General features: G+C 35.8%; 1 protein-coding gene and 1 long non-coding RNA gene across 2 annotated transcripts in view; one reads left to right on the top strand and one right to left on the bottom strand.

Annotated features, from left to right (window-relative positions):
- LOC118735708 overlaps positions 1-2,227 on the bottom strand; it is a 54,797-nt gene extending 52,570 nt beyond the window's left edge. The window contains exon 1 of the long non-coding RNA XR_004992631.1: positions 1,088-2,227. This is a non-coding gene — a long non-coding RNA (uncharacterized LOC118735708). The remainder of the gene's footprint in view (positions 1-1,087) is intronic.
- LOC118735705 (tyrosine-protein phosphatase Lar) overlaps positions 1-15,287 on the top strand; it is a gene marked incomplete at its 3' end in the record, with an annotated part of 988,245 nt that overhangs the window by 292,852 nt on the left and 680,106 nt on the right.

The raw sequence follows: 15,287 nt of genomic DNA, 5'->3' as shown, positions 1-15,287 counted from the left end.
CTTATAAAATAATTTGAATGTAACTTTTTAAACAGGTGGCAACCCTCTTCCAACATCTCAAAAATATTCTTAGCGTTCAAACTAAAGAGTTCTTAAGACTCCTTCGTTTGATATCCACATATTGATATTTCCTATAACGTGTGAGCAAGTAAACTAAATTCGAAATTTCAAACAGGTGGCAATCCTCTTCAGAATATTTTCAAACTACTACTTTCTGAAACCCTTTTCGTGTGGCATCCATATGGTATTACATATTTCTCTTACCTAATATGATTTTTTTAACAGGTGGCAACTCTCCTATAGTTCAGCTAAGAATTAAAGCTTCTCAATACCATTTCGATTGATACCCAGTTTGTAATAATTGATTTATTTTTTTAAGTAATTTTAATAGAATTTTTTAAAAGGTGGCAATTCTTTTCAAAAAAGCAAAACTTGAATGCTCATCTTCAGTCCAAGGATTTTGGTTTGACGCCTCATTTTGAAAAATCGAACGAACGGTGCGGATTTGATGATCTTGATTAATAAATAATTTGAATTTAATTTTTTAAAAGGTGGCAACTCTTTTCGATAAAAGCTAAAACCAGTTTGCACATCTACAGGCAAAGCGCTTTAATTTGATAATCTCATTTTTTTGTTTTACAAAAAAAAAAAACCGTTGCAAAGTTTTTTCTACAAAGAAATTTTTTAACGCCAAATATATTCAATACTGTTTTGATAAAAAAAAATTATCGTTGCTAAAATGCTTACGCACAAAATTCCTCGCATTACACAGCTAACCTCAAAAGACAATTAATTTTCACAGCAGCTCAAAACTGAAATTTATTACCTCATTTTACACCACCGAGCGTACATACAACGTAACAAACAAACATTCATCGTTCCGGGGAGATCACTCAAATTACACATCAAACAAAATACTCAACTAATTGGACAAATTTAAAGCATGCCACTGGGACCTTGACAACCAGCAGTATTAGGCTGTGCACGCTAATTTCATTGTAAAACCACAAACAACAAAGCGTACATAGCGCACTGGAGCTTAAGTGTAGCTAAAATAATTACTTAATTTTTATATTATGCCACTCACCTGCTGTTGAGTTGGTTGGGGGCAATACGGGGGCGTGTTGCCGTACGCATTTGCACTTTACACCGCTGAGCGCCGAAAAGTATGCCACGGCAACGCGAAAAAGGTGTGAGACGTGTTTACCGTGGCAAGTGTTTTGACAGGCGACAGACGTTATACAAATAGCTGACCATGCTGCTGCTGCTGGCTTTGCCAATTTCCTTTGGACTTATTGAATTGTCATCACGCATTTTATGATTAGCAGACACTGGCTGTGTTAGAGCTAGTAACCCTCTAAGCGATGCAGACTAGCTAGCTATGATGTTTACATTAAGTATGTTCGACGTCTCACGGGGCTATGCGCCTAAATACACGCAACAAATTATGTACACATGCGTTTGTCGTTTCACCTGTCTATCGCGTGCGTGTAAAAAAGTTGGTGAAAGCGTTTGTTTTCTTTCTCGCATTGTTTCAAGTGTTCTCACTCTTCGTTTTTTGTTTGCGCCTTCCCCACTCCGCTACTTTGCAAACAAATGTTAACTGTCACTACATATCAGTGTCAACAAGCGACGCGCGCGCCCTTTTATTGTGTCAACGCACCACCACTACACGCAAAGGTTTAGCTCATGACGTGGCAGCAAAAAGCAAACAAAAAAATACAGAAAAAAATTAGTTATTTCTACTAAAAATAAACAACACTCGCACTCGTCCAAAAGCACATATCAGTTACTGCTAGCAAATGAATTTTGCTAGACCGCCACAAAGTATGCTCGCTGTTTGTTTACTGTACCCTTCAACTGTTTGGACATTCAGTTTTGTTTGTGACACGTTCTTTCACTGTCAGCGCGCGCGCCAAAAATTATGCTACATTACGCCTTTGTCTTAGCTAACTGCCAGCCGCACACACACGGACACACACACGTACACTTGCGTGTGCCCACGAAAAGCGTCGCGTCCGAGTTTTTGCGCTCGGCTGTGACGCACTCGGCCGCCATGGCCACTTCGTTCCGTACTCGTTGCTGTACGAGTTGAAACTAAATTTGGATTTGTTGACGGCGACTTACTATGCACGGTCAAAGTCAATGCTACTTGGCGTAGTTGGAGCGTTCTTGAGGGCCTGACTGGCAGTGCTCGCAAACGACGAAGCTGCTGCAAGTGAGTGTGTTGCCTATGGTGTAGTTGAAATTAATGATGAGAGTGACATTCAGCGTCTACTATTTTATACACTGAAGTTCACTTACAACGAAGAGCAAAATAAAAATTCCATGTGTTGAGTTTATTACCTAGCTCGGCAACTTTGATTGTAAAACTAATTTCAACATGTTGTGGTGAGTTTCTTTACGAGTTTGAGCTCTGTAGCTACTCCTCTCTGGTCATCATCTCCAATCTGTAAAGTTGAGAAATCTTAGTTCAATTCACAGTTATGGTGAATATGGTAAATAAATACTGAGTAATTTGTTGAATTTTCCGAATTTTCTCATATTGCTTGTTACGTTGAATATTTTCATATTTTTTTTTGTTATTTATGACTTTAAAACAATTATATTCAACAATTTTATTGAGCTTGCGGTCGTTTTTAATGAAAATTTTTGCGGAATGGGCGGCTGTGGTTCGTTGGATCGAATCCCAGTTGAAGAAGTCTGTGGTGATCTCTGACATAGCAGATATAACTTCTACCAAAATTTAGGTTGTTGTTTTTTCCCAAAAAATTTTCTTTAAAAATAGCCTCAAGCTCTGTAAAATTGTTGAATATTTTCTATTTTTTCAACTTCCAAAACTTACTTTTACTTTTCCTCTCACCCACGCCTTGACTCTCTGTACTTCTTTTAGTCCTTCTCTCTCACATCTTTATTCTCTCGGACAGCCTTATCGCTCAGCCTCTCGCCGCGAAACTCACCTGTTAACGTTTTTTCTTTTTTCTTTTTTTTTCTCTCTGTCTCTCTCTTCCCATCTTCCACTAACTAACCATTACCTTTCGAATTTCCTACGCGAAATTCCATTTGTCGTCATATTGTAGTTGAACAATTCAAATGCCTTTCGGCCTCAAACGGAAATAACTGTAATCGTATACTGTGGTGAATTTACAGAGGGCTTTAAATGAAGCGTATAATATCTTTGGAGCACACTCAAATGTTGTGATTGAGTTGTGAGTGGTTGTGTAGGTGTGCCTGCGTGGGCCTCATGTTGTAAGTGCCTGCGGTTGGATAAGGTTAGAAATGCGGCTTTAATTGCACTTTGGCTGAGGAATTTACAACTGCCGGAAGGGGAAATTTGAAAAAAAAAATTAGAAACGTGGCTAGTAGAAATAAGCTATTAATAAAGGAAAAATTATGTAGTTATTATTTTCGAAATGTAGTCATTAATGTACTAAGATTAAACGCATGACTGCAAGCTGGAGCTTGCGAGAGGTTTTGAATTTTAATTGACATAGTAATAGACTTATCATTCGAAAAGACAATTGTACCTGGGGTACCTGAAACCTCACATGGTACACTGGATTTATGCAACAGTGGTACGTCCTATATTCTTCTAAGGCGTCATACTCTGGTGGACATCACTGGATAAATCGCTCACAATTTCTAAGATAACCAAGGTTCAAAGGTCGGCCTGCGTGCCAATCACAGTTGCCCTGCCGCCCACACGCACCAAAGCTATGGAAATACAGCTAAAGTTTCTGCCCATAGACCTCCTTGGGAAGCTATAGGCGAGCTGCAATGCAATAAGAATAAATGCACTGTCAAAATGAAAAGACACCAGATTCGGTCACAAAAACATCAAAACAACTACCCCGACACTCTTAGGGCTCCAGATTACACAACACCGGCGATGGAGCTCGAGAACAAGTTCTTCACTCGTATCCCTACGAGGAAGGACTGCGAGGACGACTCGATCTGGGGCCTCCAAGATAACTGCACAACCATCTGCTCTAAACTAAATCTAAGAGACCTCTGTTTTAGGCTACCAGACCACCACTGCAGTGTCTTCCCAGCATAACTCACGGCTATAAAAGAGGCTGCACTGGTGCATATCGCATCTTCTCTTAACCTGCTTTCATTAACTATATACTCGGATAGCCAAACAGCTATCAAGTCACTGGATGTCTCTGAGAACTCGTCCGTAGCTTAGATAGAATGTAGGAAAGTCCTTAACGATTTAGCTGCAAAGTGTACTACTCACATTGTGTGGGTGCCAGGCCAAATAGATATTCAAGGTAATTGTGCACCACCCTGTCTGACGTCAACTCCTTTTATGCAGCGGACATACCGTTATATACCTGCAAGTCATGACTCGGGACATACCTCGTCGAGAAGGTAAATAAAATATGGTCGGAAGAACTCAAGTGTGGGACGACTCGACAAATCCCAGCGCAGCCTAGATAAGGAAATATCCGACGCGCGCGTTCGATTAGAATGCCCTCTACTATTAAAGCCTGGTGTCCAGTATTATTACGGGCCAATGATAAATGGCAAGACATGCTAGCAGAATGGGTTTGCCGACCAAATACTTCTGCCGTAGTTGGTGAGACCTGGACGAAGTCGGAAGTGTGGAACACTACCTCTGTCACTGGCCTGCCCGTATGTGGGCGAAAATATGCTTATTTCACCGCCACTTTTTTGTCTGTCTGGCCGATCTAAGTGAAGCAGGTATTTACGAATTCACGCGCTTTCTGAACTTAACCAACTGGTGAACGGACGGGTTCACACTATAGCTCTCAATTGGTGTCACAACTAATCCACTGGATCTAAGTGTGCCTTTCTCTCACGTTGGGTGAAGGCACCCGCTTCAACTTAACCTAACCAAACTGGGTGTATGCAGCGAAAGTTTGTCTCTCTAGATCCGACTGGAATGCGAAAATAGTTATGACTTCTTCAAGGGAAATACCAACGGTTTTAAGGTGAGGGGTAATGTTGGGTGAAGGGCTTCCTAGGGTTCCCGTGGAGTAAAAAGATCACAAAATCAAGCAGTTTTTGAATGTTGTTTCCAGGCAGAGGAGTTTCTTATTCCCCAGAGATGTTGCCTCATCATTTCGAATATCAGTGCTAGCTCTTGACTCTATCGAGGGGAGTTAAAGTATTCAGAACCCTGTTGGATTCACGTCTCGTGAGATCCATTTTAAAATATTTATTTTATTTGGGAGAACAACCGTTTGTTGATTTGGGCTGACCCAAAACACTACGCAAATCGCCCCTCCTTTGAGAAGTGGCTCGAGTTTTTCATCCCGAGGGCAGATAGGTCCTAGGTTCTGCAGCATTTGGTCCGTTCATTGTGTTCGTGGCAGCCCTTACTTTTGTATTCAACTAATGGTGATGTTTTCATTGCTGCGAGCTAGCTACAATAATTTCTTAACTTCCTTAAGGAAGGAATAGGCCTCAACTTCGAAATGATCGAGAAACACCACACTTTAGCTTTGGAAATAAGACCTTAAGTTCCATACGTCGTATTATTGCAGCGTAGCCAGATTGTGAACTTATTTTGTAGAATTCCAATTCGTTAGCGAAGCCTAGGCATAGGGTGACATGACTCAACGTCGTCGTCTTTGGCTGTGGTCTATTGCCCTGCACGCCAAATGTTGTAAGACGAAATCTTATTTTAGCCAAAAGATAAACACTGCGAAAAAGAGAGAGGGAGAGTTTAAAGACTCAAGGCAAACACAAATTAACTCCTGATTCGTTATCGCTGGCCTCCTGAGATTTTCAGAGTCTGAAGCTCAACCAGGCGAAAGAGCGTTGCGTTCTTCAAACGATGAAAGTCGTTAGGTCTACGAAGTTGGTGGCCATGAGTATAATTCTGCCGAAGGCTGGGCACCTGCATAGTTAGTGGAAGTTTCTTTACCTTTGCAATACATTTGCAGCCAGGTGGAACGGGGGAAAGCAGAATAGGAGCTCGATTGCGGTTGTCGGGGTAACGCTTAGTCTCTTTTGAATCATGACCGCCCTCGGTTACCATTTCACCGCTCCATAAAGAACTCAAGGCTTGACAACGCAGGTATATATCCAGGCAACGGAGCCCTAAATACATACAAAACATTATCTTGCACTGCCACATGATTTTGACGGTCCTCTCCAATGGGGAAGCAATATGGACAGATTAGAGAATTTTTAAATTAAGTCAATTGCTTAAATATTTCACGCTGTCTACCAGCTAGAGCTCAACGCGCAAACAGTCTATAACAGAGCAGTTGAAGGACTTTGTTGTGAACAATCCGTTGTATGAAAGATAGCCCGCTTAGGTCACAAATTAGCGACGGTCCCGTGAGGAGGCTCGATGATCTTACCTTTGCGCCAGTTCATCAGCAATTTCGTTAATCTTGATATCAGTCTAGTAGGTTCAGTAGTCAGTCTAGTGTTACTGTATTTCGTGGAACGATGAGCTGTATGAGCTTTACAACGACATGGACATAGTGCAGCGAATTAAAATACAGCGGCTCCGCTGGCTTGGTCATGTCGTTCGAATGGACACCGACGCACCAGTTCTGAAAGTATTCAACTCGGAACCCACTGGTGGTAGCAGAGGAAGAGGATATGTGTCGGTAGTTTTGTTGAAAAAACGAAATGACAGCTGTATTGTTTAAGGCTATGTTCGTCTATTTGTTTATTAGTTTTGATTTTCAGTTCTGATACCAGCTGTTCTGAATTTGGTTCCAGATTAGGGTTACGGAGTTGGGATTCTATGTATTTTCAAGTAGGTGTTCACCTCCAGACGTCTGCTAACCAAACACTTTTCGCTATATGTTTCTGAGCTCGAATATTTGCGACATTAATCTTATGCTTGGAAAGTAAATCGAAACAAGAGCCACCATGAAAAGCGTCATGCCATAAATTAACCGTTATGTTTTTTAAATTGAACTCACCTCTATCTAACTATCACGTGTAATTTTCACCAACAAAAAAGCTTTCACCTCACTTACTCTTAAAATGGCTCTTTGCGCCATTATTCACCCTTTACCAGAATTTACTCTCACTTGCTGAATTACAAAATTCAACACGCATCCATTCACCACAACTACCAACACCTTTGTTGCTCATTCCTGCACTCGGAGTTCAACATACTTTTTCTCACTTTGACGCGCTCATTTGCATTCCTTAACAATTACACTTCTCACCACGAACACACATTCGTAGGCGCGCTCGCTGCTCTCCTACAGGCATCGGTGAATAGCGTTCGTCTTGTTGAATTCCGATACGATGCATGCTCGTCACCCCAGCTGTGTCAAGTTGTACCATTAGCCGCCGTTAGGCATCATCGTGTTGGTTTTTTGGGACACGTTTAGTAGCATTTCGGGTTTGGCCAGGATGTAAAGGATAATAACGCGAGTTAACGAAACGCGGACGTCGTATATATGGTGTTGTTTTTTTTTTTTTGTGAGTGAACAAATCAGAATAGCAAAAAAATATACATAGCTACGAAAAAGAGTAAAATTAAAAATAAAAATTTATTGAAAATAAATTTTAAAAAGTGCATCTGTGTGTAATAAAATTAAAGGCAAGTGTTTTGAAATAGCCAATTTAGTATGCATTTGGTGCAAATTATTAAAAAAATATCTATATAATTTCACGAATAAAATGTGCCACTTCGTGCACTCGCACGAAATCTTTCCTGACCTACACTAAATATCCCGCCGCGCTTGCCGTCCCTTAGCAGCGCTTAGCGTATTACATCGCGGCGAAAATCGGCAAGCCAGGCAGCTAAGTACACCAGCTCCAAATGCGTTTCATTGCCGTTATATTTTGTCATAATTTCTTTTACATATATAGCAAAATTCTCACAGTTTTCGCGTTATTTATTAATTTAAATAATACAAATTTACGCGAAATTCATTCGTCCTTTTAACGTCGTCATCTGACTCCTGGCCCATTAAACTGCGGTTTTTGTTTTCAATTAGTCGTCGTGTAATTCGTGTAAACCTGCTTGGTCTCAAGTTCGCTGCTCAAAATATGTGTTTTTTGCTTTGATTTAATTTAGCTTGCGTTTTTCGCTTCAAATTCTACGAAAAAAAAAGTTCGTTAAAAAATAAAAATAAAATTAAAAAGCGAATGTGCTTTAAATGATTTCTTAAGCATTTAAAAAAAATTTAAAATCAGTTATTAAAGGAAATTAAGCAGTTATTATGCTGAAATGTGAGTGAAATATTTACCAACTGAAAAAATTAATCGCACAAAAATCTTAAAACCTCCAGTCCAATGCATTTACATACATACCCAACTAGGGAAACAAAGTTTAGACGAAGAATCAGCGTGTGTATCAACGTGTATCCAGATATTGCAACAAAATAAATTAAGCGGTAAATCAAAATTTCCATATTATGAATTCGATTTTGATATTCCCTAAAATTATTTGTTTATGTCTAACGTAATATAAACAACTTTGAGGCCTCGTGTGGAAAATATGTAAATAGCTCCAGAAGTTTTTGATTTTTTTTTTTTTGAAATTTAAGTGCATTTATGTATGTTTAAGTCAAAATAAGGTTTTAGCTAAAACTAAAACAAAAAATACGAGATATTTGAAAAAACATTTAAAAATTAAATTAAAATATTCTTAGTAGACAGATAAAAAAATTAAATTTGAATTTACTTAACAACTGTACGAGCTAAATCAAGTAATTTAATAAAAAAATAAAGCTAAAATTAAAAAATTAGAATCAAAAATTTCACAAGATTAATAACAAATTAGATTACAATACAAAACTTTAAACTAAAAATTAAAGTAAAAAAATTCGTGAGATGAATAAAAAAAAATTAATTGAACTAGAAGTTCCACAAGATAAATAAAACGTTAAAATTAAATTCAAAAATTATAATGAAAAAAATTCGGATAATTGTAAAACATTTAATTAAAAAATTTCATGTGATGAATAAAGAGATGAAAACATGGATACAAAAAATTTAATTGAATTAAAAAAAATTTAACATGAATAAAAAATGAATGACAATAAAAAAGTCAAATAAAAAATTTCACGATATAAATGTATAAAACGATAAATAAAAAAATACTAGTTAAAATTAAAAATTAAAAAAAAATTTAAATTTCATTAGATGAATAAACAATTCAATTCAAATTTTAGAAGATTTCACTAGATGAATAGACAATTCAATGAAAAAAATTTTCACGTAATGAATAAAAAGATAAAGGCATAAATTAAAATAAATTTAAAAAGATTCAGTAGATGAATAAAACAACAAAATATAATAAAGAGTAAAACAAAAATAAGGTGAGATAAATTAAAAATTTTATTTAAATAAAAAATTTCATGATATGAATAAAAAAATTAATGAAAGCAAGAAAAGCAATAAAATGACAAATGAATAAAAAAAATTGTAATAAAATTAAAAAAATTCACTAAATAAATTAAAAATTTTATAAAATAAAAAGATATGCAAATAAATAAAATTGAATAAATAAGAAATTTGTGTCTAATTAAAATAAATTGTGTAAAGTTAACTAAAATAAAATAAATACATATAAAATTAAAATTAAAAAAGTGCCTAATTTTTGCAACCGAATTTCCATCTAATAAATTTTGTGGTTTGTGGATGTCTTGGTGCTTTCTGCAAGTGCCAAATAATATCCACCTCGCCATAGTGCTTTTGATATCTGCTGATCCATCTAAACCTTTATTTTTATTTTAAATAAAACATTTAAAACAGAACTGGTTGTCGGAATCTTTGTTACTACTTACATTTACTTTTTATATAAGGGTGCGGAATTGCTTGTCATTGACGGTTATGTTATCGCGTTCATGCAGACCAAAAAATTATCCATCACTAAAAACTGAGAGCGCAAAGTGACAGTTCTCCTGGAGACCAGTTGCAAATTCTTGCTGGAAAAGTTTTAGCCAAAATAAAATGTGCTTGAAACCTAACCGTGGACACCAGCTGGCAGGGAAACTTGCAAATTCCTACAAATTTGCGTCCGTCCAGAAATTTGCAAGCTTCTCAACATAAGAGAGAGTGTTTTCGTACACTCTGATATTTTGAGTGTTGGATAATTCTTATTATCCCTTTCTTTTCTATAGTTTAGCTCATAACTCAAAGTAACTACTAACTTGCTTTGATATGGAAACAAAATATATTAGATTTTACATGAATTTAAAAAGCTCTAACTGAAACATTTATTTCATAACTTAGCATTCACAGAGGCCCTAACTAACAGAAATTCTACATAATTGAAAAAAAAAATAATTTAATTTTTTTTAATTATGTTAGATATTTATCAGGGACATTACAGTTATAAGTTTTATCGAAAAACCTTGTATAAGGTGAAAAGTATTTTTTATTTCGCCGATAAGAGTTATTTCCCAACGTTTATTTTTTACGTTGCTTGATAACAGTTATTTCCCAATGTTTATTTTTACGTCGTCTGATAAGAGTTACATCACTCCTCCTATTTTATTTTCATCATCTTTATCTTCTTCTCCATCTCCGTTTTTGTCAATAGATAGCAATATAAAAAGAACGTTTATCAGACAGCTTAAAAAATAAACGTTGGATAATAACTGTTATCAAGCAACGTAAAAAAAAAAACGTTGGGCAATAACTGTTATCCAAGCAACGTAAAGAATAAACGTTGGACAATAACTGTTATCAAACAATGTAAAATAAACAAACCTTGTGTCATAACTCTTACCGGCGAAATAACAAAAAAATATTTTCCATCTAATAACTGTTACGAAACAAACTTTTCGTTATATTTCAGAATCCGGGCAACGTTTTCAATTCTTTAATTCAAAATTGTTCATCTCGTATGAATGTGGTACATGTTTGTAGTATGTATATAAATATATATCTACGTGCAGTCTAAGTAAACTTTGAGTTGTATAATTTACTAGTAATATTTCGAGTCATTTTCCTGCAAGCATGTACTCTTTGCTGTACACATAAATAAGTACACACAAATCATACATATTCACGTTACATTAAAGTCCTTAACAGAAGCAGAAGTGTGAAAAGGTTTAGCGGAATACGGAAATATTTAAATTGTTCATACCTATGTATATAAGAGCTTATGCATACGAGTCTGCACGTGTGTAGAAGAAGCTTCAGCCGCCACTATCGGATAACCGGTAGTGTCTATTCTACATCAACTAAAATACAACTTACATGCATGTATGTATGTGCAATTTTAGTTACATGGACGACGGGTCCAACATTCAGCCAAACCGCACCGGTGAAACGTCAACGTTTTCCTTTTTTTTTTTGGCCACAGTGCAAGTGGCGAACAAACTGCTGACTAGCAATCGACTTGTGTGTGTGTGTGTGTGTGTGTTATTATATATTTTCTAGGTTATTTTGAATGTGCTAAAGATTTTCGTTTTTTGTGGCCAGCAGAGCATTGGGCTTTTCAGTTCGACCAGTTCGAAAGCTTGTGGCGAGGGACCGTCAAAAATCGTTGTATGTGTGCGTGTAGGTTGTGGAGCTATATTTTTGTAAATCTTGTGTGTGCATTTTGACGTCACCACTTTTAATGGCAGTCGTTATACATATACATATATGTACATTTGTAGATACGTAAGTAATTTTTTCGTATTGTAGATACAGTCATGTACATACATATTTACTTCTGTAAAATTTCAACTGACAGCAGCAGGCGATTGAATTATTTATCTATGCAGGTCACAATATCAAAATGGTTCATGCGCTTAAAAGGCGTACATAGTAAAGTGGTTAAAATGACAACTGTGTTGGAATACATACTTAAATAATGGCAGCTCTCTGGATAGCTGGCGGCGCTGTTAATGAGTTTAAGTACTTTCGTGGCGGAATTTGTAACAAAGAGCTAATATGTATATGTATTGTTAAATTATTAAGAACTAGCTAACCCGTTACGACCTACTTATTTAAGGATGGCAACGCTAGTTTTAAAGACTGCCCCAGGAAAAATTTTACGCTTGCATATTTTAATTTGAAACCATTTTGTTAAAAAATTAAAAAAACTATTTTTTGTCAAATAGATTTCTGCTTTATTTTACTTCTCAAAAAAAAAAAACAAAAAAAAAACCAACAATTATTCAATTATTTCTGATACAAATTTCCAACTTGTTTTTAACGCCTTGCATTAAATTTATTATGGCGCTTTCGTCTACATTTTTATACTCACTTTTCCATGAATTTTTGAAATCGATAGTATTTTTTCGAAATTTTATTTGTTTCTTTAAGGTTTCTCTTCATAAAAGCTTAAACAGACGGCAGCGTCGATCCGGATTAACTCGGACTTAATTCGGATCAACGCTGCCGTCTGTTAATGCTTTAAGCGCCCAATCGCTTCTCAATCGGCGGAGGTTAGGTAGAGTTAGGTGGATTAGCCTCTTTCGGTACAACTATTACCACATTTGCTCGTTACCAGGCCATCGTTCTCCTTGAGTAATGACTGGTTTCTAAATCAGACAAAAACAAACCAGAACCCCGGGAATTTGCGAATAAATGATTACAAATGCGATTCTAAGCATTTCTCTATATAAACGTTTGAGCTAATTGTGCTCTTCATCGCAAATTTCCCACTTCTCAGGCCACAGCTGCAAATCGTCTGCCAGACCATTAGCTGCTTGGGAAATTTAACAATCTTCTGAGTTGAAATTTTTTTTTGTGAACGCTGCGCCTTTTAAATGCTTGTAAAACCTTCGACCGGGTATTTGAGAAAAGTCAGCTTTTCAGCTTTTTTTTTCCTACTAAGCAATCGAATTTAGTGAGAAATTGCTCAGGCAGCTTTCGGGCACGCTTTTTTGCCAGTTCTTCCTTTTATTCTGATCGATCGAGTACTTTCTGGACTTGCAGCTTATAATTTCAAGCTTTCTTTTATTCTATGCGTGGTTGATTTGGAGCTTCCAACAATTTTCGCCATGTCTCCAATAGAGGTGTTTGGTTTTTGCATAAATTTTGAATTAAGTTTTAATTTTGCTGGCTTTTTAAATGTAGGATACATATTTTTTTTTCTTCTTATTAACAATGCTAACTTAAAAAGTTTCAATTAGAAAATATAAAAATATTTACAACTTTATTTATGGGTTATATTTTATGGAAATTCGGCACCTTTTTAGGAGGTGGGATTCAATTCTTTCCCTTTTGCACTGCTTCCCATAAACATCCCTATGAGTGGGAGAGTCAAATTTAAAAAAAAAGCTACACTGCCGGCAAAAAGTATTGGCACAGCTGCTTCTTTACAGTATATGTAACAATTTTTCCTAAATTTTTTTATATAAATATGGTTCATTCCACAACAAAAAACATAAAAATATAATTTCTAAACTTTGTGCAAAACTCGCGAAAATTCAGCAAATATTCATGCAAATTTTCCACTTTTTAATCAGATATTTTAGAATTTCTTTTGAGTATGCAGATTTGTAGCCCAATACATTCTAGTAATGCAAAGTTCAGAGTTAGTCAAAACCACATTGATTTTTGGTATATATTTTTTTATGTTGAAGGTGTTTCGCGAGTTTTGACAACGTTTCGAAATTATATTTTCATGTTTTTTTTTGTTGTAGAATGAACTATATTTTTATAAAAAATTGTCGGAGGAATATTACAACAAAAATTGTCGCGTATATTGGAAAAAAAGCGTCTGTGTCAATACATTTGCAAGCAGTGTACTTGCAAAACCTCTAATGATTAAATCATGCACTAAGGTTCCCAAAATAAATGGTGGCACAAGTTTCACAAATCTTAAAGAAATCCCATATTCACCAATTGCATTAGACATAATCATCAATACAGATTTTAAACTTCAGCCTTAGTAACTCCATCGCATTGAAACTTTTCTTCTGAAGTGGAATGGTTATCGAAATTTTGGCTATAGCCGTTTTCCGATCCAAAAAAGGCCGAGGGCAGACTATATATTTATATATATTTTTTTTTATAATTTCCTTTATTGTTTTCAACATTAATTTATGTAGCTAGTCTGCATTTCGTATGTTTTTTGCGTTTGCTTTGTTTTTATAAAAAAAAATCTGGAGCAATATTTGTCTGCTAGCATTATTATTCTTTCGCTTCATCTGTATTTTTTGTTTATATTAGCAACTTTTCCTTATTTTCTTTGACTTCTGAAGCTTACCTTTTTGCTTTTTTCCCATGCACTTTTTATTATTTATTTTTCGCAACGTTTACTTTGAACCGCTGCGCATACGGTTGAAGCGCCTTAAAGCATGCTACACTCTAGCTTCCATTGTTGTGCCATGTACTGCTGCTAGTCTGCTGCTATTTCAACTAAAATCTGATATTATTTTTCTTTGACTTTGATGCTATTTTTTGTGTGATGTTCTATGCTACTCCATAGCACAGGCACTCTAAGCTGCTTTAGAAGCAAAAGCATATTTTCTTTCTACGAATACATTGCAATTTTGAAATATTATCAGTTTAATATTTATTTTTATAAGGATAAGTGAAAAAGTAAAGAAATACAAATCTACTACTTCAGAAGGCAGTATACACTGACCACTTCGCTTGCGTTGGGGTATAATAAAATTTCTAAGCATATAATAAATACAAAATAATAAAAAATATGAAATATTTATTATCAACACATTCGCTTGCATGTGAAGACTTTCTCTGCCATTCAATAGTCAATGTTTTTTTTTTTGTTCCTTTAAGTTCAACCTAAACCAAACAAAGTAAAAGCCACCTCCATGGCCGCTGTTAAAATTTCTTCGTCCACGACCAGTAACCACAGAAATAAAGAGATATGCCGCATTATATACCCCGTTATCAAATTTAATTATCTGTTGAAAGCTTGCGTATCGCTGCCGGCTGCGTAACTGACTGACTGTTGTAGATATGACTTTGCAACAACCGAGCAGTGGTAGCGTGGCAAATTGGCGTGAGAAAGTTGTCATGTTTGCGGTTTGCCTTTGGCTTTTCGCACAGCCTCAAATAAACGCATGCTCGTATGTATGTGCTTTCAATACTAGTACATACTCACTCACACGGGCATACATACATATGTACATTTCTACATAACTCAGATATATTTATTTATTTGATTCTATTTATGTATGTACAAAGGGAAACGTCGTAATATTTTGTATGCATTGAGGTTTTATCAAGTTTTTATTCATCTCTTTGCATCATTTCACAAAGACTTCAGTGAGTGTAGATAATTTTTAATCGCCTAAAAGCATATTTTAAAATTCGTAATACTTTCGCACACACACACACACACACACACACACACCGAACGTACACTCTTCCGTTAGTTTTGTGCGTTTATACATAACTGTATATATGTATGAGTATTT

The sequence above is a fragment of the Rhagoletis pomonella genome, unplaced genomic scaffold (genome assembly GCF_013731165.1).
Source record: "Rhagoletis pomonella isolate Grant_MI unplaced genomic scaffold, Rhpom_1.0 Rhpom_scaffold_00003, whole genome shotgun sequence".
In the NCBI taxonomy this organism is placed as follows: domain Eukaryota; kingdom Metazoa; phylum Arthropoda; class Insecta; order Diptera; family Tephritidae; genus Rhagoletis; species Rhagoletis pomonella.
Note: the sequence above shows the minus strand (reverse complement) of the source record. Positions and strands in the feature narration are given on the sequence as shown.